This window comes from Lipotes vexillifer, unplaced genomic scaffold (genome assembly GCF_000442215.2).
Source record: "Lipotes vexillifer unplaced genomic scaffold, Lipotes_vexillifer_v1.1 scaffold393, whole genome shotgun sequence".
Lineage (NCBI taxonomy): Eukaryota > Metazoa > Chordata > Mammalia > Artiodactyla > Lipotidae > Lipotes > Lipotes vexillifer.
Window position 1 is genome coordinate 3,779,757 of NW_006774564.1, and position 26,347 is coordinate 3,806,103.

A 26,347-nucleotide genomic window follows, 5' to 3' on the forward strand; every position below is an offset into this window, starting at 1 on the left:
TGTTAAAAGTGTTGTGTGTTGAGGAAGAAAAGGGTGGGATCAACAGAAAGCTTAGCACATGAGTGAAATTTTCTAGGGGTGAAGAGACCAGAAAAGGACTGTTAGATAATAATCCATTGAGCACATGTGTAAATGATAGCTATTTTGTTTGTACAAAACTATCTTATTGTCTGCCATCTTGTTATAGTAGAATGCCCCTAAGTTGGACATTTAGCTCCAACCACAATTTCAGTTTCTGTAGCCAGTGGCTTTTCCAGAGCTCCACCATCCTTCTTAAGTATCCTACTCTTCTCATACCTCATTCTCCCAAAAAAGGAAGAGAGAGAATGACAGACTTCAATTCTACTAACTCTTCCATCCACTCCTGCATTTCCCAGCCCAACCACAAGACAAACCTTGTGTACGCATAAGAGTCCTCTTACTCAAGGCTTACCTTTTGCTTGGAGTTTTCCATCCCACATTTCATCAGTTGGCTCTTGACCCCTACATTTTCAATTTCATTCTCCCCACTGGCTCCTTTTCTGTAGCTTATAAATATGCTCAAGCTCCTCCTATCTTAAAATACATATACCAAACGTAAAATAGATAGCTAGTGGGAAGCAGCCACATAGCACAGGGAGATCAGCTCAGTGCTTTGTGACCACCTAGAGGGGTGGGATAGGGAGGGTGGGAAGGAGGGAGATGCAAGAGGGAAGAGATATGGGAACATATGTATATGTATAACTGATTCACTTTGCTATAAAGCAGAAACTAACACACCATTGTAACGCAATTATACTCCAATAAAGATGTAAAAACAAACAAACAAATAAACAAACAAACCACATATAACTCAACGTGTTGTCTAGTTAGGTCAGTCTCCTGCTCCCTCACTCCCTCTCATCCTCTCTCTCTCCCATTCCTGTAGCTGAACTTCTTGAGAGAGTAGTCTGTACTCAGTCTCTGCCTCCTATGTCCTATTCGTAATGCAGTCTCCTGCAGAAACTACTCCTACTTGGATTACTAATGCCACTTAAAAAAAAAAAAACAACCACTTTGAGATATATAATCAGGTACACATACTTAAAGTGCAGTTGAATTTGATAAGTTTTGTCAAATGTATATATAAGTAAAAGCATTGTTAGTCGAGATGATAAAATCAGCCCCCAGAGTTTTTGTGTGCCCCTTTGTAATCTCCCTCCTGCCTCGGCTTCTTGCCCTTCCCCAACCCCCAGCCAACTGTGGTTCTGCTTTCACCCTATGAATTTGCATTTTTCAGAATTTTATATAGTACATCATATAGTATGTATTCTTTTTCATATGGCTTCTTTCACTTAACGTAACTATCTTGAGATTAAAACATGTTACTTTGTGTAACAACAGTTCTATCGTTTTTTCTAAACTGCTTTATTGAGGTATGATTAACATACAAAAAGCTGTACATACTTAATGCATACAGCTTGATGAGTTTGGAGAAACCATCTCCATAATTTATGCCATAAACATACCCATCACTTCTAAAAGTTTCCTCCTGTCCTCTTTATTTTTTATTTTATATTTTGTGATTAACAACATTCAACATTAAGATCTACCCTATTAGGAAAGTATATAGTACAGTATTAGTAACTGTAGACGCTGTGCCGTACAGTAGAACTCTAGGAGTTATCCGTCTTGCATAACTGAAACTTGTACCCTTGACTACTTCATCCCCATTTCCCCCATTCTTTGGCCACCCCTGTTCTACTCTCTGCTTCTATGAGTTTGACTATTTTAGATTCCTCATATAAGTACAGGAAAGACTTGGAAGCAACCTAAATAGCCATCAATGGACGAATGAGTAAATTAAGAGAATGTGGTATATAACATAATGGAATACTATGCAGACTTTGAAAAGAAGGAAATCCTCCCATTTGCAAAAACATGGAAGAACTTGGGTGACATAATGCTAAGTGAAAGAAGTTCTTTCTTTTTATTGCTGATTATTATTCCAGGTATGGAATAGTTTAGCACAGTTTATCCAGTAGCCTGTTGAGGGGCTTTCAGGTTATTACTGTTTGGGGCTGTAACTAATAACCCACTATGGGGAGGACCTTCAAGATGGCGGAGGAGTAAGACGTGGAGATCACCTTCCTCCCCGCAAATACATCAAAAATACATATACATGTGGAACAACTCCTACAGAACACCTAATGAACGCTGGCAGAAGACCTCAGACCTCCCAAAAGGCAAGAAACTCCACATGTACCTGGGTAGGGCAAAAGAAAAAAGAAAAAACAGAGACAAAAGAATAGGGACGGGACCTGCACCTTGGGGAGGGAGCTGTGAAGGAGTAAAAGTTTCCACACACTAGGAAGCCCCTTCGCGGGCAGAGACAGGGGGTGGCGTGGCGGGGGTTGAAGCTTCAGAACCATGGAGGAGAGCGCAGCCACAGGGGTGCGGAGGGCAAAGCAGAGAGATTCCCGCACAGAGGATCGGGGCCGACCGGCGCTCACCAGCCCGAGAGGCTTGTCTGCTCACCCGCTGGGGCAGGCAGGGGCTGGGAGCTGAGGCTCAGGCTTTGGAGGTCAGATCCCAGGGAGAGGACTGGGGTTGACTGCACGAACACAGCCTGACGGGGGCTAGTGGGCCACAGCTAGCTGGGAGGTAGTCCGGGAAAAAGTCTGGAGCTGCCTAAGAGGCAAGAGACCATTGTTTTGGGGTGTGCAAGGAGAGGGGATTCAGAGCACTGCCTAAAGGAGCTCCAGAGACGGGCGCGAGCTGCGGCTATCAGCGCAGACCCCAGAGACGGGCATGAGACGCTAAGGCTGCTGCTGCAGCCACCAAGAAGCCTGTGTGCGAGCGCAGGTCACTATCCACACCTCCCCTCCTGGGAGCCTGTGCAGCCCGCCACTGCCAGGGTCCCGTGATCCAGAGACAACTTCCCTGGGAGAACACATGCCACATCTCAGTCATCTGCAACGTCATGCTGGCCTCTGCCGCTGCAGGCTCGCCCCACATTCTGTACTCCTCCCTCCCTCCCGCCTGAGTGAGCCAGAGCCCCCGAATCAGCCGCTCCTTAAACCCCGTCCTGTCTGGGCGAAGAACAGACACCAGAGGATGACCTACACACAGCGGTGGGGCCACAACCAAAGCTGAACCCCAGTAGCTGTGTGAACAAAGAAGAGAAAGGGAAATTACTCCCAGCAGCCTCAGGAGCAGCGGATTAAATCTCCACAATCAACTTGAAGGACCCTGCATCTGTGGAATACTTGAATAGACAATGAATCATCCCAAAATAGAGGAGGTGGACTTTGGGAGCAACTGTAGACTTGGGGTTTGCTGTATGCGACTGACTAGTTTCTGATTTTTATGTTTATCTTAGTATAGTTTTTAGCTCCTGTTATCATTGAAGGATTTGTTTATTGGTTTGGTTGCTCTCTTCTTTTTTTATTTATTACTTTTTAATCCTTTTCATCTTAATAATATTTTTTTATTTTAATAACTATTTTATTTTATTATTATTTTTCTTTCTTTCTTTTTTCTCTCTGTTTTCTTCTGAGCCGTGTGGCTGACAGAATCTTCGTGCTCCGGCCAGGTCTGAGCCAGGTCAGGCCTGAGCCCCCGAGGTGGGAGAGCTGAGTTCAGGACATTCGTCCACCAGAAACCTCCTGGCCTCACATAACATCAGTCAGCGAGAACTGTCCCAGAAATCTCCGTCTCAATGACTAGAAAGCTCTAGTGCTGGACACCCCATGCCAAACAACTAGCAAGATGGGAACACAACTCCATCCATTAACAGAGAGGCTGCCTAAAATCATAATAAGTTCACAGACACCACAAAACACACCACTGGACGTGCCCCTGCCCACCAGAAAGACAAGATCAAACCTCATCCACCAGAACACAGGCAACAGTCCCCTCCACCAGGAAGCCTACACAACCCACTGAAGCTACCTTACCCACTGTGGGCAGACACCAAAAACAACGGGAACTACGAACGTGCAGCCTGTGAAAAGGAGACCCCCAAAACAGTAAGTTAAGCAAAATGAGAAGACAGAGAAACACACAGCAGATGAAGGAGCAAGGTAAAAACCCACCAGACCAAACAAATGAAGAGGAAGCAGGCAATCTACCTGAAAAAGAATTCACAGTACTGATAGTAAAGATGATCCAAAATCTTGGAAACAGAATGATGAAAATACAAGAAATGTTTAACAAGGACCTAGAAGAAATATAGAGCAAACAAACAATGATGAACAACACAATAAAAGAAATTGAAAATTCTCTAGAAGGAAACAATAGCAGAAGAACTGAGGCAGAAGAACGGATAAGTGACCTGGAAGATAAAATAATGGAAATAACTACTGCAGAGCAGAATAAAGAAAAAAGAATGAAAATAATTGAGGACAGTCTCAGAGGCCACTGGGACAACGTTAAACGCACCAACATTCGAATTATAGGGGTCCCAGAGGAAGAAGAGAAAAAGAAAGGGACTGAGAAAATATTTAAAGAGTTTATAGTTGAAAACTTCCCTAATATGGGAAAGGAAATAGTCAGTCAAGTCCAGGAAGCGCAGAGGGTTCCATACAGAATAAATCCAAAGAGAAACACACCAAGACACATTAATCAAACTATCAAAAACTAAATACAAAGAAAAAATATTAAAAGCAGCAAGGGAAAAATAACATACAAGGGTATTCCCATAAGGTTAACAGCTCATCTTTCAGCAGAAACTCTGCAAGCCAGAAGGGAGTGACAGGACATATTTAAAATGATGAAAGGGAAAAACCTACAACCAAAATTACTCTACCCAGCAAGGATCTCATTCATATTCAACAGAGAAGTTAAAAACTTTACAGACAAGCAAAAGCTAAGAGAATTCAGTACCACCAAACCAGCTTTACAAAAAATACTGAAGGAACTTCTCTAGGCAACAAATACTAAAGGAACTTATCTAGGAACTTCTCTAGACCTAAGAAAACAAACCCAAAACAATTAGGAAAATGGTAATAGGAACATAGATATCGATAAATACCTTAAATGTAAATGAATTAAATGCCCCAAGCAAAAGACACAGACTTGCTGAATGGATACAAAAACAAGACCCGTATATATGCTGTCTAAAACAAACCCACTTCAGACCTAGGGACACATACAGACTGAAAGTGAGGGGATGGAAAAAGATATTCTATGCAAATGGAAAGCAAAAGAAAGCTGGAGTAGCAATTCCCATATCAGGCAAAATAGACTTTAAAATAAAGACTATTACAAGAGACCAAGAATGACACTACATAATGCTCAAGGGATCAATCCAAGAAGAAGATATAACAATTGTAAATATTTACACCCCAACATAGGAGCACCTCAGTACATAAGGCAAATGCTAACAGCCATAAAAAGGGAATTCAACAGTAACACAAACATAGTAGGGAAGTTTAACACTCCACTTTCACCAATGGACAGGTCATCCAAAATTAAAATAAATAAGGAAACACAAGCTTTAAATGATACATTAAACAAGATGGACTTAATTGATATTTATAGGACATTCCATCCCAAAACAACAGAATACACTTTCTTCTCAAGTGCTCATGTAACATTCTCCAGGATGGATCATATCTTGGGTCACAAATCAAGCCTTGGTAAATTTAAGAAAATTGAAATTGTATGAAGTATCTTTTCCAACCACAACGTCATGAGACTAGATATCAATTACAGGAAAAAAAAACTGTAAAAAATACAAGCACGTGGAGGCTAAACAATATGCTACTAAATAACCAAGAGATCACTGAAGAAATCAAAGAGGAAATCAAAAAATACCTAGAAACAAATGACAAGGAAAACACGAGGACTCAAAACCTATGGGATGCAGCAAAAGCAGTTCTATCAGGGAAATTTATAGCAATAGAGTCCTACCTCAAGAAACAACTCAAATAAACAATTTAACCTTACACCTAAAGCAATTAGAGAAAGAAGAAAAAAAGCACCAAAGTTAGCAGAAGGAAAGAAATCATAAAGATCAGATCAGAAATAAATGAAAAAGAAATGAAGGAAACAGTAGCAAAGATCAATAAAACTAAAAGCTGGTTCTTTGAGAAGATAAACAAAATTGATAAACCATTAGCCAGACTCATCAAGAAAAAAAGGGAGAAGACTCAAATCAACAGAATTAGAAATGAAAAAGGAGAAGTAACAACTGACGCTGCAGAAATAAAAACGATCATGAGAGATTACTACAAGCAACTGTATGCCAATAAAATGGACAACCTGGAAGGAATGGACAAATTCTTAGAAAAGCACAACCTTCTGAGACTGAACCAGGAAGAGATAGATAATATAAACAGACCAGTCACAAGCACTGATATTGAAACTGATATTAAAATTCTTCCAACAAACAAAAGCCCAGGACCAGATGGCTTCACAGGTGAATTCTATCAAAGATTTAGAAAAGAGCTAACACCTATCCTTCTCAAACTCTTCCAAAATATACCAGAGGGAGGAACACTCCCACACACATTCTATGAGGCCACCATCAATCACCCTGACACCAAAACCAGACAAAGATGTCACAAAGAAAGAAAACCACAGGCCAATATCTCCGATGAACATAGATGCAAAAATGCTCAACAAAATACTAGCAAACAGAATCCAACAGCACATTAAAAGGGTCATACACCATGATCAAGTGGGATTTAGCCAAGGAATGCAAGGATTCTTCAATATGTGCAAATCAATCAATGTGATACACCATATTAACAAATTGAAGAATAAAAACCATATGATCATCTTAATAGAGGCAGAAAAAACTTCTGACAAAATTCAAAACCGATTTATGACAAAAACCCTCCAGAAAGTAGGCATAGAGGGAACTGACCTCAACTTACTAAAGGCCATATATGACAAACCCACAGCCAACATCGTTCTCAATGGTGAAAAACTGAAACCGTTTCGGCTAGGATCAGGAACAAGACGAGATTGCCCACTCTCACCACTATTGTTCAACATAGTCTTGAAAGTTTTACTCACAGCATTCAGAGAAGAAAAAGAAATAAAAGGAATAAAAATCAGAAAAGAAGAAGTAAAGCTGTCACTGTTTGCAGATGACATGATACTATACATAGAGAATCCTAAACATGCTACCAGAAAACTACTAGAGCTAATCAATGAATCTGGTAAAGTAGCAGGATACAAAATTAATGGACAGAAATATTTTGCATTCCCATACACAAATGATGAAAAATCTGAAAGAGAAATCAAGGAAACACTCCCATTTACCACTGCAACACAAAGAACAAAATACCTAGGAATAAACCTACCTAAGGAGACAAAAGACCTATATGCAGAAAACTATAAGACACTGATGAAAGAAATTAAAGATGATACAAATAGATGGAGAGATATACCATGTTCTTGGATTGGAAGAATCAACATTGTGAAAATGACTCTACTACCCAAAGCAATCTACAGATTCAGTGCAATCCCTCTCAAACTGCCAATGGCATTTTTCACAGGACTAAAACAAAAAATTTCACAATCTGTATGGAAACACAGAAGACCCCAAGTAGCCAAAGCAATCTTGGGAAAGAAAAACGGAGCTGGAGGAATGAGGCTACCTAACTTCGGACTCTACTACAAAGCTACAGTAATCAAGACAGTATGGTACTGGCACAAAAACAGCAATATAGATCAGTGGAACAGGATAGAAAGCCCAGAGATAAACCCACACACATATGGTCACCTTATGTTTGATAAAGGAGGCAAGAATATTCAGTGGAGAAAAGACAGCCTCTTCAATAAGTGGTGCTGAGAATACTGGACAGGTACATTTAAAAGTATGAAATTAGAACACTCCCTAACAGCATACACCAAAATAAACTCTAAATGGATTAAAGACCTAAATTTAAGGCCAGACACTATAAAACTCTTAGAGGAAAACACAGGCAGAACACTCTGTGACATAAATCACAGCAAGATCCTTTTTGACCCACCTCCTAGAGAAATGGAAATAAAAACAAAAGTAAACAAATGGGACCTAATGAAACTTCAAAGCTTTTGCACAGCAAAGGAAACCATAAACAAGACCAAAAGACAACCCTCAGAATGGGAGAAAATATTTGCAAATGAAGCAACTGACAAAGGATTAATCTCCAAAATTTACAACCAGCTCATGCAGCTCAATAACAAAAAAACAAACAACCCAATCCAAAAATGGGCAGAAGACCTACATAGACATTTCTCCAAAGAAGATATACAGATTGCCAACAAACGCATGAAAGGATGCTCAACATCACTAATCATTAGAGAAATGCAAATCAAAACTACAATGAGGTATCACCTCACACCAGTCAGAATGGCCATCATCAAAAAATCTACAAACAGTAAATGCTGGAGAGGGTGTGGAGAAAAGGGAACCCTCTTGCACTGTTGGTGGGAATGTAAAGTGATACAGCCACTATGGAGAACTGTATGGAGGTTATTTAAAAAACTAAAAATAGAACTACCGTATGACCCAGCAATCCCACTACTGGGCATATACTCTGAGAAAACCGTAATTCAAAAAGAGACCTGTACCACAATGTTCATTGCAGCTCTATTTACAATAAATAGCCAGGACATGGAAGCAACCTAAGTGTCCGTCGACAGGTGAATGGATAAAGAAGATGTGGTACATATATACAATGGAATATTACTCAGCCAAAAAAAGAAATGAAATTGAGTTATTTGTAGTGAGGTGGATGGACCTAAAGTCTGTCATACAGAGTGATGTAAGTCAGAAAGAGAAAAACAAATACCATACGCTGACACATATTTGTGGAATCTAAAAGAATAATAAAGGTTCTGAAGAACGTAGGGGCAGAACAGGAATAAAGATGCAGATGTAGAGAATGGATTTGAGGACATGGGGAGGGGGAAGGGTAAGGTGGGACGAAGTGAGAGAGTGGCATGGACTTATATATACTACCAAATGTAAAATAGCTAGCTAGTGGGAAGCAGCCACATAGCACAGGGAGATCAGCTCCGCGCTTCGTGACCACCTAGAAGGGTGGGATAGGGAGGGTGGGAGGGAAACGCAAGAGGGAGGGTATATGGGGATATATGTATACGTATAGCTGATTTACTTTGTTATACAGCAGAAACTAACACAACATTGTTAAGCAATTATACTCCAATAAAGATGGTAAAAAATTTTAAAAGTAACATATAATTCAGTCTAGGCCTTGTTAGTTTAGTAGGGATTTTATATGTAAAAATGCAGAGGACATTTGAGTAGGGGAAACAAGCTAAAACAGATAAAAGGCAATAATAGCAAGATGGGATATTTGGGTAGTGGTGAGAAAAGGCAATCCCTGCTTTTTAAGTTTTCAAAATCAACATAATCTACTTCATGTGTATTGAAAATATGACAGGATTTAAGGGTATGGGGTTTGGAAGAAATTGTCTGGGTTGAAATCCATCTTAACCAACTACTAACTGCTGTATATATTTGAGCAAGTTATTTAACTTCTCTGTCCAACAGTTTCTCAGATGTAAATGTCACCAATGCTAATATATATATCACAACTTATTGTGAAGATTAATTTGGTTAATATATGTAAATCACTTTAGATAATGCCTGGCACAAAGTAAATGCTATATGTGTGATTGCTGTTGTTGTTGTTATATCATTTCTATTGTTCTGAAAGAGAAACTATACAGATAGACATCTGCAAGTCAAATTCATAAATGTACATTATTATGGGGAAATATACAGAAAATAATTATGAGTTGAAGTTTAAATAAACTTCTCCACACATAAAGCTGCAGATATAAAACACTAAAAGCAAAAACATGAGCTTATACAATAAAAAAATTTGGATTTTACTAATTGAATAAAAAGTTTATTTCCTTTCTCAAAGGAAAAAAAAAAGCCATTATGAACATTTAAGTGTAAGTCTTTGTATGGACACATTTTCATTTCTCTTAGGTAAATACTGAAAGATCATAAGTAGATATATGTTTAATTTTTTGAGACTACCAAACTGTTTTTCTAAGTGACTTTATCAAGTTACAGTTCCACCAGCTGTATATGACACTTCTAGGTGCAGTATATCCTCACCAGGGTTGGGTATGGTCAGTCTTCTTAAATTTGTCTCTTCTAACAGGTATATAGTGGTATCTCATTGTGGTTTTGATTTACATTTCCCTAATGACTACTGACATTGAGCATCTTTTTCTGTGCTTATTTTCCATACATATAACTTCACTGATGTAGTGCTTGTTCAGATATTTTTGTCAAATTTTTTAGTGGGTTGTCTATTTTCTAATTATTGAATTTTGAGAGGCCCTTAAATATTTTGAATACAAGTCCTTGATAAATTATATTATTTCCATATATTTGCTCCTAGCCTGTGGCTTGCCTTTTCATTATCTTAATAATGTTTTGCATAGAGCAGAAGTGTTTACTTTTGATATAGTCCAATTTGTTAATTTGTTCCTTTGAGAAGCTTTGAGCACTGTATCAAAGAAATCTTTGCCTTCCCCAAGGCAACAAAGATATTTCCCTGTGTTTTCTTCTAGAAGCTTTGTAGTTTTAGGTTTTACATTTAGGTTTATGATCCATTTTGAGCTATTTTTGTATATGGTAATAATAATTATTGTTTTGCATATGGATTCAGTGTGTTCCAGCAGCATTTGTTGAAAATCATTTCTCCACTGGATTGCCTTTACATTTGTACAAAAGTTTTTTCATATATGTGTAGGTCTGTTTCTGGACCATCTGTTTTTCTGATCTTTTTCTCCATATCTGTACCAATATGATGCTGTTTTGATTATTGCAGCTAATAGTAAGTCTTAAAATCAGATATTGTTAGTTCTCCACATTTTTTTTTTGTCCAAAGATGTTTTGGCTATTTTAGGTGCTTTGCATTTCATATGAATTTTAGAATATCTTGACAATTTCATCAATTAAAGCTTGCTGGGATTGTGATTGGGGTTGTGTTGAATTGTAGATCAATATGGGAGAATTGACATTTTAACAATATTGAGTCTTCTGACTACTGACCATGATACATCTCTCCACTTATTTAGGTCTTTAAATTCTCAGCAATGTTTTGTCTTTGTCAGAGTAGAAGACATGCACACCTTTCGTTATATTTATCTATAATTACTTCATATTTCATTTTGATGCACTGTAAATGGTAGTTTTAAAATTTCAATTTCTGCTGTTTATTGCTAGCATATAGAAATAAATTGATTTTTGTAAATTGACCTTTTATCCTGAAACCTTGTTGAACTCACATAGTTCTAGTAGCTTTTTTCTATAGATTGAAGCAGATTTTTTTTAGACAATTATGTTGTCAATGTATAAACACAGTTTTACTTCTTCCTCTGCAATCTGGATGCCTTTGATGTCTTTCTCTTGCCTTGTGACAGTGGCCAGGACCTCCAGTAAAATGTCGAATGGAGGTAGTAAGAGAGTACATCCTTGCTTTATTTTTTATCTTAGAGGGAAAGCATTAACTCCTTTACCATTAGATATTATGTTATCTGTAGTTTTTCATAAACGCCCTTTATCAAGTTGAGGACTTTCCCTTCTAGTCCTGGTTTGCTGGGAATCTTTATCAGTAATGCATGCTGGATTTGGTCATGTTCTTTCTGCATCAATTGAAATGATTAGTTTTTCTTTTTTAATTTGTTAATATTGTGAATTACATTGGTTTTCAGATGTTAAACTAATCTTGCTTTCCTGAGATAGACCCCAGTTGGTAAGGATATATTGTCCTTTTTGTTGTTATTTTATTTTTCTGTAATGTCTTTGTCTGGGTTTGGTAATAGTTAATATTCAAAGAATGAATTGGGAACTATTCTCATAAATTTTCTGAAAGAATCAGCATTATTATATCTTCCTGAATTGTTTTGTAAAATTTACCAAGAAGCTATTGAGGCCTGGAGTTTCCTTTATAAGAAGATTTTTTTCAATTACAAATTCAATTTCTTTAGTAAATATATGGCTATCCAGATTATGCATTTCCTTTGGAGTGAGTTTGGTAGTTTGTGTGTAGAATCTGTGGTGTCATCTCTCTCATTTCTGACATTGGAAATCTGCGTCTTCTCTTTTTTTTTCTGGTCAATCTAACTACAGGCATACCTCAGAGATATTGCAGGTTTGGTTCCAGACCACCTCAATAAAGCAAGTCACACAAATTTTTTAATTTCCCAGTGAGTATAAAAGTTATGTTCACACTATACTGTAGTCTGTTAAGTGTGCAATAGCGTTGTCTTTTTTTTTTTTAACATCTTTATTGGAGTATAATTGCTTTACAATGATGTGTTAGTTTCTGCTTTATAACAAAGTGAATCAGTTATACATATACATATGTTCCCATATCTCTTCCCTCTTGCGTCTCCCTCCCTCCCACCCTCCCTATCCCACCCCTCTAGGTGGTCACAAAGCACCGAGCTGATCTCCCTGTGCTATGTGGCTGCTTCCCACTAGCTATCTATTTTACGTCTGGTAGTGTATATATGTCCATGCCTCTCTCTTGCTTTGTCACAGCTTACCCTTCCCCCTCCCCATATCCTCAAGTCCATTCTCTAGTAGGGCTGTGTCTTTATTCCTCTCTTACCCCTAGGTTCTTCATGACATTTTTCTTAAATTCCATATATACGTGTTAGCATACGGTATTTGTCTTTCTCTTTCTGACTTACTTCACTCTGTATGACAGACTCTAGGTCTATCCACCTCATTACAAAGAGCTCAATTTCATTTCTTTTTATGGCTGAGTAATATTCCATAGTATATATGTGCCACATCTTCTTTATCCATTCCTCTGATGATGGACACTTAGGTTGTTTCCATCTCCAGGCTATTGTAAATAGAGCTGCAATGAACATTTTGGTACATGACTCTTTGAATTATGGTTTTCTCAGGGTATATGCCCAGTAGTGGGATTGCTGGGTCATATGGTAGTTCTATTTGTAGTTTTTTAAGGAACCGCTATACTGTTCTCCATAGTGGCTGTACCAACTCACATTCCCACTAGCAGTGCAAGAGTGTTCCCCTTCTCCACACCCTCGCGTTATGTCTTTTAAAAATTTCATACCTTAATTTTAAAATACTTTATTGCTAAAAAATGCTATTATCTGAACCTTCAGTGAGTCACAGTAGTAACATCAAAGATCACTGATCACAGTTCACCATAAAAAATAAAATAATAATGAAAAAGTTTGAAATATTGAGAGAATTACCAAAATGTGACACAGAGGCATGAAGTGAGCAAATGCTATTGGAAAATGGTGCTGATAGAACTGTTTGATACAGGGTTGCCACAAACTTTCAATTTGTAAAAAATGCAGTATCTGCAAAGCACAATAAAGTACAGTAAAAATGAGGTATGCCTGTAACTTATGAATTTTGTTGCCCTTCTCATAGAGCCAGCATTTGGTTTCATTGGTTCCCTCTATTATTTTTCTGTTTCCCATTTCAGTGATTTCTGCTCTGGCCTGGTTTATGTCTAGTATTTTCGCCTTAAGCATCTTTGCCATAGACATCTTTGACACAAGCATTTTTGGCTCATAATTAATTGGCCATAAGGCAGTCTTGACATAAAAAATGTTGCCATAAAAGATGAAATAATGAAAAATAAAATATGTGTAGTAGATTCATGACAGTACTGCACAAATAACTGATTTTATTTTGTGGGTTGTCCCTAAGCTCTTATCTCCCACGTCTTTTGTTTATAGTATTATATGTATATATATTGTTTGTTTGTTGATTTGTCTCTTCGTCTGGCATTACACTTTCTCTTTTTCACTAAAATTTTTTCCTTCATTAAGAGGGGTATCAGTTTCCAAACCCTAGGATGTATATTTGTACCTGAGCTTTGTATTGTGTTGTGAAAGCCTCTGCACTGTTGTTTGTTCTTGGTATGTTGTCACATGTCTGTTGCTAGATGTTACAAATTTCTAGGGGAAATGTGGGTTCAACTCTGCACCTTTGAGGCCCTCAGCCTCTTTCTCCTCCAACACAGTGTGTTTCAAAATAAGTAACAACTCTTGGGGGAAATCAACTTCATCTGTCAGCTGGATAAAGCCATCAGTAACATTACTGACTGGAAGAAATGCTCACACATCTCAACCAGTTGAAACCAAATTGTCAAACCAAAACCTGTCAACCAGTTGTTTTATCTTTTGCTGCAAAGTTGCTTTATGACCAGTTAGTTAATGTGACAAAAATGTTTGCAAAAGGGCTTGCCTGGTGGCACAGTGGTTGAGAGTCCGTCTGCCGATGCAGGGGACATGGCTTCGTGTCCCGGTCCGGGAAGATCCCACATGCTGTGGAGGGGCTAGGCCGGTGAGCCATGGCCACTGAGCCTGCGTGTTCGGAGCCTGTGCTCTGCAATGGTAGAGGCCACAACAAAGAGAGGCACGCGTACCACAAAAGAAAAAAAAAATGTTTGCAACAAAAAAGGTTACAGCAAAAGTACCTAGAACTAGTCTGGTTATTACTTCCTTTCTTATTATTATTTTGGGTTTAATTTGCTCTTATTTTTCTAGTTTCCTAAGGTAGAATATTTACTTGCTGATTCGAGAACTTTCTTTTTCTACTATAGACATTTAGCACTATAAGTTTCTAAGTACTACTTTTGCTGCCTCTCCCCCAAATTTTGGTGTGTTTATTTGGTATTTTTAAGTCAGTTCAGAATACTTTCTAATTTCCCTTTCACTTTCTTCTTATGGGTTATTTAGAGGTGCATTATATAGTGTCCAAATATTTGGGATTTCTAATTTCGAATTTTTTTTTTTACAGCTTTATTGGAGTATAATTGCTTTACAATGGTGTGTTTCTGCTTTATAACAAAGTGAATCAGTTATACATATACATATGTTCCCATATCTCTTCCCTCTTGCGTCTCCCTCCCTCCCACCCTCCCTATCCCACCCCTCTAGGTGGTCACAAATCACCGAGCTGATCTCCATGTGCTATGCGGCTGCTTCCCACTAGTTATCTCTTTTACGTTTGGTAGTGTATATATGTCCATGCCACTCTCTCACTTTGTCATAGTTTACTCTTCCCCCTCCCCATATCCTCAAGTCCATTCTCTAGTAGGGCTGTGTCTTTATTCCTTTCTTACCCCTAGGTTCTTCATGACTTTTCTTCTTCTTAAATTCCATATATATGTGTTAGCATACAGTATTTGTCTTTCTCTTTCTTACTTCACTCTGTATGACAGACTCTAGGTCCATCCACATCATTACAAATAGCTCAATTTCGTTTCTTTTATGGCTGAGTAATATTCCATTGTATATGTGTGCCACATCTTCTTTATCCATTCATCTGATGATGGACACTTAGGTTGTTTCCATCTCTGGGCGACTGTAAATAGAGCTGCAATGAACATTTTGGAACATGACTCTTTTAGAATTATGGTTTTCTCAGAGTATATGCCCAGTAGTGGGATTGCTGGGTCATATGGTAGTTCTATTTGTAGTTTTGTAAGGAACCTCCATACACTTCGCCATAGGGGCTATACCAATTCACATTCCCACCAGCAGTGCAAAAATGTTCCCTTTTCTCTGCACCCTCTCCAGCATTTATTGTTTCTAGATTTTTTGATGATGGCCATTCTGACTGGTGTGAGATGATATCGCATTGTAGTTTAGATTTGCATTTCTCTAATGATTAATGATGTTGAGCATTCTTTCATGTATTTTTTGGCAGTCTGTATATCTTCTTTGGAGAAATGTCTATTTAGGTCTTCTGCCCATTTTTGGATTGGGTTGTTTGTTTTTTTGTTATTGAGCTGCATGAGCTGCCTGTAAATTTTAGAGATTAATCCTTTGTCAGTTGATTCATTTGCAAATATTTTCTCCCATTCTGAGGGTTGTCTTTTGGTCTTGTTTATGGTTTCCTTTGCTGTGCAAAAGCTTTGAAGTTTCATTAGGTCCCATTTGTTTATTTTTGTTTTTATCTCCATTACTCTAGGAGATGGGTCAAGAAGGATCTTGCTGTGATTTATGTCATAGAGTGTTCTGCCTATGTTTTCCTCTAAGAGTTTGATAGTTTCTGGCCTTACATTTAGGTCTTTAATCCATTTTGAGCTTATTTTTGTGTATGGTGTTAGGGAGTGATCTAATCTCATACTTTTACATGTACCTATCCAATTTTCCCAGCACCACTTATTGAAGAGGCTGTCCTTTCTCCACTGTATATTCCTGCCTATCAAAGATAGGTAACCATATGTGTGTGGGTTTATCTCTGGGCTTTCTATCCTGTTCCATTGATCTATCTTTCTGTTTTTGTACCAGTACCATACTGTCTTGATTACTGTAGCTATATTACTGTAGTATAGTCTGAAGTCAGGGAGCCTGATTCCTCCAGCTCCATTTTTCGTTCTCAAGATTGCTTTGGCTATTCAGGGTCCTTGGTGTTTCCATACAAATTGTGAAATTTTTTGTTCTACTTCTGTGAAAAATGCCAGTGGTAGTTTGATAGGAATTGCATTGAATCTGTAGATTGCTTTAGGTAGTAGAGTCATTTTCACAATGTTGATTCCTCCAGTCCAAGAACATGGTATATCTCTCCATCTATTTGTATCATCTTTAATTTCTTTCATCAGTGTCTTATAATTTTCTGCATACAGGTCTTTTGTCTCCTTAGGTAGGTTTATTCCTAGATCTTTTATTCTTTTTCTTGCAATGGTAAATGGGAGTGTTTTCTTGATTTCACTTTCAGATTTTTCATCATTAGTGTATAGGAATGCCAGAGATTTCTGTGCATTAATTTTGTATCCTGCTACTTTACCAGATTCATTGATTAGCTCTAGTAGTTTTCTGGTAGCATCTTTAGGATTCTCTATGTATAGTATCATGTCATCTGCAAACAGTGACAGCTTTACTTCTTCTTTTCCGATTTGGATTCCTTTTATTTCCTTTTCTTCTCTGATTGCTGTGGCTAAAGCTTCCAAAACTATGTTGAATAAGAGTGGTGAGAGTGGGCAACCTTGTCTTGTTCCTGATCTTAGTGGAAATGGTTACAGTTTTTCACCATTGAGGATGATGTCGGCTGTGGGTTTGTCATATATGGACTTTATTATGTTGAGGAAAGTTCCCTCTATGCCTACTTTCTGGAGGGTTTTATCATAAATGGGTGTTGAATTTTGTCGAAAGCTTTCTCTGCATCTATTGAGATGACCATATGGTTTTTCTCCTTCAATTTGTTAATATGGTGTATCACATTGATTAATTTGCGTAAATTGAAGAATCCTTGAATTCCCGGAATAAACCCCACTTGATCATGGTGTATGATCCGTTTAATGTGCTGTCGGATTCTGTGTGCTAGTATTTTGTTGAGGATTTTTGCATCTATGTTCATCAGTGATATTGGCCTGTAGTTTTCTTTCTTTGTGACATCCTTGTCTGGTTTTGGTATCAAGGTGATGGTGGCCTCGTAGAATGAGTTTGGGAGTGTTCCTCCCTCTGCTATATTTTGGAAGAGTTTGAGAAGAATAGGTGTTAGCTCTTCTCTAAATGTTTGATAGAATTCGCCTGTGAAGCCATCTGGTCCTGGGCTTTTGTTTGTTGGAAGATTTTTAATCACAGTTTCAATTTCAGTGTTTGTGATTGGTCTGTTCATATTTTCTATTTCTTCCTGATTCAGTCTTGGCAGTTTGTGCATTTCTAAGAATTTGTCCATTTCTTCCAGATTGTCCATTTTATTGGCATAGAGTTGCTTGTAGTAATCCCTCATGATTTTTTGTATTTCTGCAGTGTCAGTTGTTACTTCTCCTTTTTCATTTCTGATTCTATTGATTTGAGTCTTCTCCCTTATTTTCTTGATGAGTCTGGCTAATGGTTTATCTATTTTGTTTATCTTCTCAAAGAACCAGCTTTTAGTTTTATTGATCTTTGCTATTGTTTCCTTCATTTCTTTTTCATTTATTTCTGATCTGATTTTTATGATTTCTTGCCTTCTGCTAACTTTGGGGTTTTTTTGTTCTTCTTTCTCTAATTGCTTTAGGTGCAAGGTTAGGTTGTTTATTCGAGATGTTTCCTGTTTCTTAAGGTAGGATTGTATTGCTGTAAATTTCCCTCTTAGAACTGCTTTTGCTGCATCCCATAGGTTTTGGGTTGTCGTGTCTCCATTGTCATTTGTTTCTAGGTATTTTTTTATTTCCTCTTTGATTTCTTCAGTGATCACTTCGTTATTAAGTAGTGTATTGTTTAGCCTCCAAGTGTTTGTATTTTCTACAGATCTTTTCTTATAATTGATGTCTAGTCTCATAGCGTTGTGGTCGGAAAGTATACTTGATACAATTTCAATTTTCTTAAATTTACCAAGGCTTGATTTGTGACCCAAGATATGATCTATCCTGGAGAATGTTCCATGAGCCCTTGAGAAAAATGTGTATTCTGTTGTTTTTGGATGGAATGTCCTATAAATATCAATTAAGTCCATTTTGTTTAATGTATCATTTAAAGCTTGTCTTTCTTATTTATTTTCATTTTGGATGATCTGTATTGGTGAAAGTGGGGTGTTAAAGTCCCTTACTCTGAATGTGTTACTGTTGATTTCCCCTTTTATGCTCCAACATAGGTGCTCCTATGTTGGGTGCATAAATATTTACAATTGTTATATTTTCTTCTTGGATCGATCCCTTGATCATTATGTAGTGTCCTTCTTTGTCTCTTCTAATAGTCTTTATTTTAAAGTCTTTTTTTTCTGATATAAGAATTGCTACTCCAGCTTTCTTTTGTTTTCCATTTGCATGGAATATCTTTTTCCATCCCCTCACTTTCAGTCTGTATGTCTTTCTAGGTCTGAAGTGGGTCTCTTGTAGACACATATATATGGGCCTTGTTTTTGTATCCATTCAGTAAGTCTGTGTCTTTTGGTGGGAGCATTTAATCCATTTACATTTAAGGTAATTATTGATATGTATGTTCCTATTCCCATTTTGTTAATTGTTTTTGGTTTGTTATTATAGGTCTTTTCCTTCTATTGTGTTTCTTGCCTAGAGAAGATCCTTTAGCATTTGTTGTAAGGTGGTTTGGTGGTGCTGAACTCTCTCCGCTTTTGCTTGTCTGTAAAGGTTTTAATTTCTACTTCAAATCTGAATGAGATCCTTGCTGGGTAGAGTAGGTTTTTCTCCTTCATCACTTTAAATATGTCCTGCCAGTCCCTCTGGCTTGCAGAGTTTCTGCTGAAAGATCAGCTGTTAACCTTATGGGGATTTCCTTATGTGTTATTTGTTGTTTTTCCCTTGCTGCTTTTAATATGTTTTCATATGTTTTCTTTGTATTTAATTTTGGACAGTTTGATTAATATGTGTCTTGGTGTGTTTCTCTTTGGATTTTTCCTGTATGGGACTCTCTGTGCTTCCTGGACTTGATTAACTATTTCCTTTCCCATATTAGGGAAGTTTTCAACTATAATCTCTTCAAATATTTTCTCAGTCCCTTTCTTTTTCTCTTCTTCTTCTGGGACCCCTATAATTCGAATGTTGGTGCGTTTAATGTCCCAGAGGTCTCTGAAACTGTCCTCAGTTCTTTTCATTCTTTTTGCTTTATTCTGCTCTGCAGTCGTTATTTCCACTATTTTATCTTCCAGGTCACTTATCCGTTCTTCTGCCTCAGTTATTCTGCTATTGATCCCATCTAGAGTGTTTTTCATTTCATTTATTGTGTTGTTCATCGTTGCTTGTTTCGTCTTTAGCTCCTCTGCGTCCTTGTTAAATGTTTCTTGCATTTTGTCTATTCTATTTCCAAGCTTTTGGATCATCTTTACTATCATTATTCTGAATTCTTTTTCAGGTAGACTGCCTATTTCCTCTTCATTTGTTAGGTCTGGTGGGTTTTTGTCTTGCTCCTTCATCTCCTGTGTGTTTTTCTGTCTTCTCATTTTGCTTATCTTAATGTGTTTGGGGTCTCCTTTTTGCAGGCTGCAGGTTCATAGTTCCTGTTGTTTTTGGTGTCTTTCCCAAGTGGCTAAAGTTGGTTCAGTGGGTTGTGTAAGCTTCCTGGTGGAGAGGAATAGTGCCTGTGTTCTGGTGGATGAGGCTGGATCTTGTCTTTCTGGTGGCCAGGTCCACGTCTGGTGGTATGTTTTGGGGTGTCTGTGGACTTATTATTTTATGCAGCCTCTCTGCTAATGGTTGGGGCTGAGTTCCTGTTTTGCTAGTTGTTTGGCATAGGGTGTCCAGCACTGTAGCTTACTGGTCGTTGAGTGAAGCTGGGTATTGGTGTTGAGATGGAGATGTCTGGGAGATTTTTGCCATTTGATATTCCATAAAGCTGGGAGGTCTCTTGTGGACCAGTATCCTGAAGTTGGTTCTCCCACCTCAGAGGCACAGCACTGACTCCTGGCTGCAGCACCAAGAGTCTTTCATCCACACGGCTCAGAATAAAAGGGAGAAAAAGTAGAAAGAAAGAAAGCAAGAAAGAGGATAAAGGAAAATAAGGTAAGGTAAAATAAAATATAGCTAGTGAAAAAAAAAATTATTAAGAAAATATTTTTTTTTTAGGTAAAAAAAAAATGGATGGATAGAACCCTAGGACAAATGGTAAAAGCAAAGCTATACAGACAAAATCTGACACAGAAGCATACACGTACACACGCACAAAAAGAGGAAAAGGGGAAAAAATAATAAATCTTGCTTTCAAAGTCCACCTCCTCAACTTGGGATGATTTGTTGTCTATTCAGGTATTCCACAGATGCAGGGTACATCAGATTGATTGTGGAGATTTAATCCGCTGCTCCTGAGGCTGCTGGGGGATATTTCCCTTTCTCTTCTTTGTTTGCACAGCTCCCGGGGTTCAGCTTTGGATTTGGCCCCGCCTCTGCATGTAGGTCGCTGGAGGGCATCTGTTCTTCTTTCAGACAGGACGCAGTTAAAGGAGCGGCTGTTACGGGGGCTCTGGCTCACTCAGGCCGGGGGGAGGGAGGGATGCGGATGCGGGGCGATCCTGTGGCGGCAGGGGCCTGTGTGACGTTGCACCAGCCTGAGGCGCACCGTGCGTTCTCCCGGGGGAGTTGTCCCTGGATCCCGGGACCCTGGCAGTGGCGGGCTGCACAGGCTCCCATGAGGGGAGTTGTGGAGAGTGACCTGTGCTCGCACACAGGCTTCTTGGTGGCGGCGGCAGCAGCCTTAGCGTCGCATACCCGTCTCTGGGGTCCATGCTTTTAGCCGCAGCTCGCGCTCGTCTCTGGAGCTCCTTTAAGCAGCGCTCTTAATCCCCTCTCCTCGCGCACCAGGAAACAAAGAGGGAAGAAAAAGTCTCCTGCCTCTTCGGCAAGTCCAGACTTTTCTCCGGACTCCCTCCCAGCTAGCGGTGGCGCAGTAACCCCCTGCAGGCTGTGTTCACGCCAGTCCTCTCTCTGCGGTCCGACCCAAAACCTGAGCCTTAGCTCCCAGCCCCGCCCACCCCGGCGGGTGAGCAGACAAGCCTCTCGGGCAGGTGAGTGCTGGTCGGCGCCGATCCTCTGTGCGGGAATCTCTCCGCTTTGCCCTCCGCACCCCTGTGGCTGCGCTCTCCTCCGTGGCACTGAAGCTCCCCCTTTGCCACCCACAGTCTCCGCCCGCGAAGGGGCTTCCTAGTGTGTGGAGACCTTTCCTCCTTCACGGCTCCCTCCCACTGGTGCAGGTCCCGTCCCTATCCTTTTGTCTCTGTTTATTCTTTTTTCTCTTGCCCTACCCAGGTACGTGGGGAATTTCTTGCCGTTTGGGAGGTCTGAGGTCTTCTGCCAGCATTCAGTAGGTGTTCTGTAGGAGTTGTTCCACGTGTAGATGTATTTCTGATGTATCTGTGGGGAGGGAGGTGATCTCCGCGTCTTACTCTTCCGCCATCTTCCCCCTCTCTCTTTTAATTTCTAATTTAATTCCATATCACAAGGGAAAATAGTTTGTATGGCTGAAATAATTTTTATTTTATTAAGAATTGTTATATGGCCCAGAAAGTGGTCTATCTTGAGAAATGTTCTGTGTACGGTTGAAAAGAATGTGTATTCTACTTTTTGGGGTGGGATGTCCTACCAATGCCAATGAAGTCCAAGTAATTGATAGTGTTGTTCAAGTGTTCTGTATCCTTATTGATTGATGACATAACCATCCAATCCAACCACCGCCCTCCACTCAAGTCTGGCATCTTGGTATATTCTCTATTCCTTCCATTCTCTCACCACCTTCTCATCTCCTTAGTCATCAGATAAGCCTCATCATATCCTCTGACTAGCTCTCAATGCATTTCTTCCTCTCCATCTCTGTCACTGCCTAGTTTCTACTCTAGTCAGCTGCTGCTTGACATCTGAGATCACCTTCTAACTGGACTCCTCACCTCCAGAATTTGTCTTCCTATTACCCTTCCACCACTACAAAGTTCACATTGCAGTGAATTACATAATCCCTTGTTAAAGTCTTCCAGGGTCTTCCTTCGACCATACGGAATTCACATTTCTTAGTCTGAATGGAAGCATTTGTGAACCTGAGGATCCGTGTCCAATCCTTGCCTGCTTCTCTGACCTCATCTCTCATGGGTGGCCCATATGCTATGTGCCCTCCATCCCTCCCATGTATGCCTTCCTGCTGCTACTCTAGCTCATTTGGAGCCTTCTCTGTGAAGCCTTTCCTGTCCCATTTACCTTCTTACTCCTAGCCCTGTTTCCAGCAGACCTGGACAGAATTCCCTCTTATTTATTCCTTTCTTGCGACAATAATGACAGCAATAGCACTAATGACTAGTATTCATTATACCTTTTTTATGTACAAGGTAGAGTTCTAAGCACGCTTTACTTATATTAACATGTATAATGCTAATAGAAATTCTATAAAAAATACTATTATTATCCCCATTTTATAAATGAGCAAACTAACGCACTGTGAGGTTAAATAGCCTTTTGGTATGCCTTGTAATTTTTTTCTTGGGTAGCCAGGTGTGAGGTACTGGGTAAAGGGAACTGCTGTAAATAGGCCTTTAGTGTTGTGGTGAAGTGTGGAAGGAGGGGACATATTAGTCCTATGATTAGGTCCCATTTTTTAGTGAGCTTGTGCCTCTGGATGATAAACTTCACAGGTTTTGTTTTGTTTTCAGTTTTCTTTCTCCCCTCTAAGGTGGTATAGGATAGCTAGAGTGGGCTGGAGTTGAGCTTTTTTCTTCCCCAGGTCAGGTAGGCTCTGAAAATACCCCAGCAGGTTGTGCTCTGGTTAACTAGTTTCCTCTAAGGGCAGGCCTTGTTAAGAGAGGAATGCCTTTTGCCCTCACTCTGCATGTAGCCAAGAGAGATTTTTTTCCCCCTATTTACCATGGGAATCTGGTTGAGCTCCTTAAGGTAAATCTTACAATATGGTGGGGCTCCTCCAGTGACTGGGCTCCTGGAGTTTTTAACTCTGAGGGTTGTTGACACTAAGCTGCCAGCAACTTGTCAGTTACAGTGCAGGTTTTCCGCCGCTGCTTCTGCACTGGGTCTTGTAGTATTTTCTGCTGGTGAGTTTCTCCTCTAAGCTGTGACTCCCTGTGTTTGCCTGTCTGTCTCTCTGGTCTTCAGGGCCAACGTTTGTCCTGTGTCTTCCCCTCTCGTATGGATCCAAGCAAAGTTGTTGATTTTTCAGCCCATTCAGCTTCTTTCTTGTTAGGACGGAGTGATGACCTGGAAGCCCCAGCACTCTTTTACTAAATTGTACTGCCCTCTATTCTCTTTAGACTATAAGAAAGAAATTATTGTCATTTCATTTCAGCAGCCTGGAAACATGAGGTGTTTCTCGTATGACGGTATAATGGCTTTGGAAACTCTCCGGAGAAATGAGAACGACTGGATGACAAAATGTGTGTGTGTTATCTGTTGAGGGGATGATATATGATAGGAACAAGAAAGGCTAATGTCTAGAACAGAGGAAAACAATTAGCACATTTAGTTCAGTTCAGCAAGTGTGTATTGAGTATCAGCTCTGTACTCACTGCTCAGACATAGCTCACACTTCAATTATCAGCTCCAATTATTGGTTTGACATTAGGTTGCCTGTCTTTAGAAGAACCCTTCATGCCTGCTGGCAGCTAGTGCTCTGTTTGAATTTCCAAGATATGTTACAAGTTCATTAAGTATTTCTGACAAGGATATAGCATGGGTCAGAATTGTCTTATGGGTACCTCTAAGCCAGTCAAAGGATTTTTAGCTAACAGATACTAGCCTTATTGAAAGGAGTAGTGGCAGAATGAGAAAACCTGGATTCAAGTTATGCATCTGTAGCCAAATAGCTCTGTGCCTGGGTCAAGTCAATTAATCGCTATGTGGCTTAATTTCTTCATTTGTTACAAGAGCGGGGCTGGACCAGAGCAGAGCTGGACCAGAGCAGAGCTCACAACTCTGACTGAGTCATCTGGGAGGGGGTGCCTTGTAAAATGTCAACACACAACTCCACTTCCAGAGATTAGGATACAGTTAGTCTGTGTTGAGCCCAGGTGTGAGTAGATTGTATACAATCCCAGATAAATTTAATGTGAGCCACTGACTAGATGATCCACTTGGTAAGATTCCATGAGAGTTAGGGCATTATCCCCAGCTCACTATTTGGTCATTTATAGCAAACTAACTACAAAATATGGTGTTAAAATGAACTCAGTACTTTGGCTCTGACAGATATCGAGTAAAGGGTATATTTTCAAAGAATCTGTATACATTGAAAATATAGTTGCTGCACCCTTCATACTGAACTTGATACAATTGTTTTGTCCGATTCAAAAGGCAATTAAGATCTTGCAATACTTTAAGGCTGTCGTGATAAAATCAGCTTTTGTTTTACAGGCTGTACATGTGGGAAGTACTGTAGGAAACTGGCCTGAATGTGTACTTACTCAGTGGCATGATCTACCGTGACATGTTTTTTAAATTTCTGAACAAAACTCTCTTCCTTGTTGGGTCTAAGCGTATAAAGAATGTTGCTGGTTTGATTCTCTGAAATCATGTGAGTCTGTTTACAGTGGATCATGTATGTTAATGTGCCAGTTTTCACGTTCAAGGTGACAAGTGCTTTATGGTCTGCACCCTAACAGATGTGACTCCTGCATTGGGGAGTTTTTCTTTTTCATTTGCCTCTGAGAAGATAGTTTTTAAGCAACTCTCTTTGGTCTCTACTCAGTTGGTTTGGTCTCATTTGAGAATGTACATAATTAGCACCAGAGAAGCAAGTTAAGTGTTTTTCTTTCCTGTGCTAGAACTTTGGAAATTATAGCTCATTTTGCTGAGTATGTTACTGATTCTGCCATCTAGCAGCATAACCTTTATAGACTACTTACTCTGTGCACCTCAGCTTTATCATCTGTAAAATGCATACAGAATAAAATATGGAAGAGTTCTAGCACAGTGCTCGTTAAACAGTAGCTTCTATTTATTCACCCATTCATCAATTCAGGGATGAATGATCCACCAATTCATCCATGCAAATACTAATAAATTGCTTACTATGTGTCTGACTGTGTTTCATCCGGGGAGGACCACAAACAAGACAACTGGTTTCTAATCTCATGGCCTTAGTGATCTGAGGAATGATCAAAGCCCAGGATAAAGTGATGCAGCTGGTTTCCATGTTAAGTTTTTAATTAAGAGTTTTTGTAAATCATATTGTTACAAATATATCTAGCGTTAAACCTGAAGATATTAATCTAGAATTGTTATTGGGCTATTACAGTGGCTTTGCATTTGCATTCCAAAAATGTCTTTTGTACTAGTTAAGTGCTTTGGCTTATTTGGAAATTTTCAAGGAATTATGACTTCTAAACTAAACTGTTTTCTTTTTTTTCCAAGCGAGTCACTTCACTCACTCATTAGTGTAGAAAGTTGGATTTTATTGTAGTCTGTCATGTTTTCTACATACTCTATGTCCAGAGAATACAAATTATCCTCTACTATCTATCAGGAACTTTCTTTCTTTGAATAGCTATTCGTCTAGTCTGTATTATTATTATAACAACACTAATTTCTAATGCTATTGAAGTGAGTGGGCTATCTGCATTTTCATTATAACTTCTTTCAAACAATGAGTTGCCACTTGAGCTGTAAAAATGTTCTCTGTTTAATCTTTGCATTGAAGGGATTCGTTTTCCCAGTCTTTTTTGTTGTCTTTTTCTTTCCTTGAAAGTTCTATAAAATTGCCTTCCAGTGACATGAATATAAAATAGGAAATGGGCCATTTAGTGTACGTTTCCTAGTGTAGGTGTAAGGCACAGTTTTTACTGAGTATAACATATGGAACAATCCTGATCATGTCATTGGACTGATGATAAACGTGTTGCAATATGTGATAATAAGGGCTTAGTAACTGAGGAAAATATCCTTCTGGCCTAAAGAGATTTGTTCATATTGGAAACTTTATTTTCCCAGAAAAGATACAGATTTCTACTTATCAGAGAGGGAAAGGAAAG

The 26,347-nt window shown here is 39.1% G+C and overlaps 1 protein-coding gene across 2 annotated transcripts in view; it reads left to right on the forward strand.

Moving 5' to 3' along the window:
• VAV3 (vav guanine nucleotide exchange factor 3) overlaps positions 1-26,347 on the forward strand; it is a 399,772-nt gene that overhangs the window by 310,505 nt on the left and 62,920 nt on the right. The window lies entirely within an intron of this gene.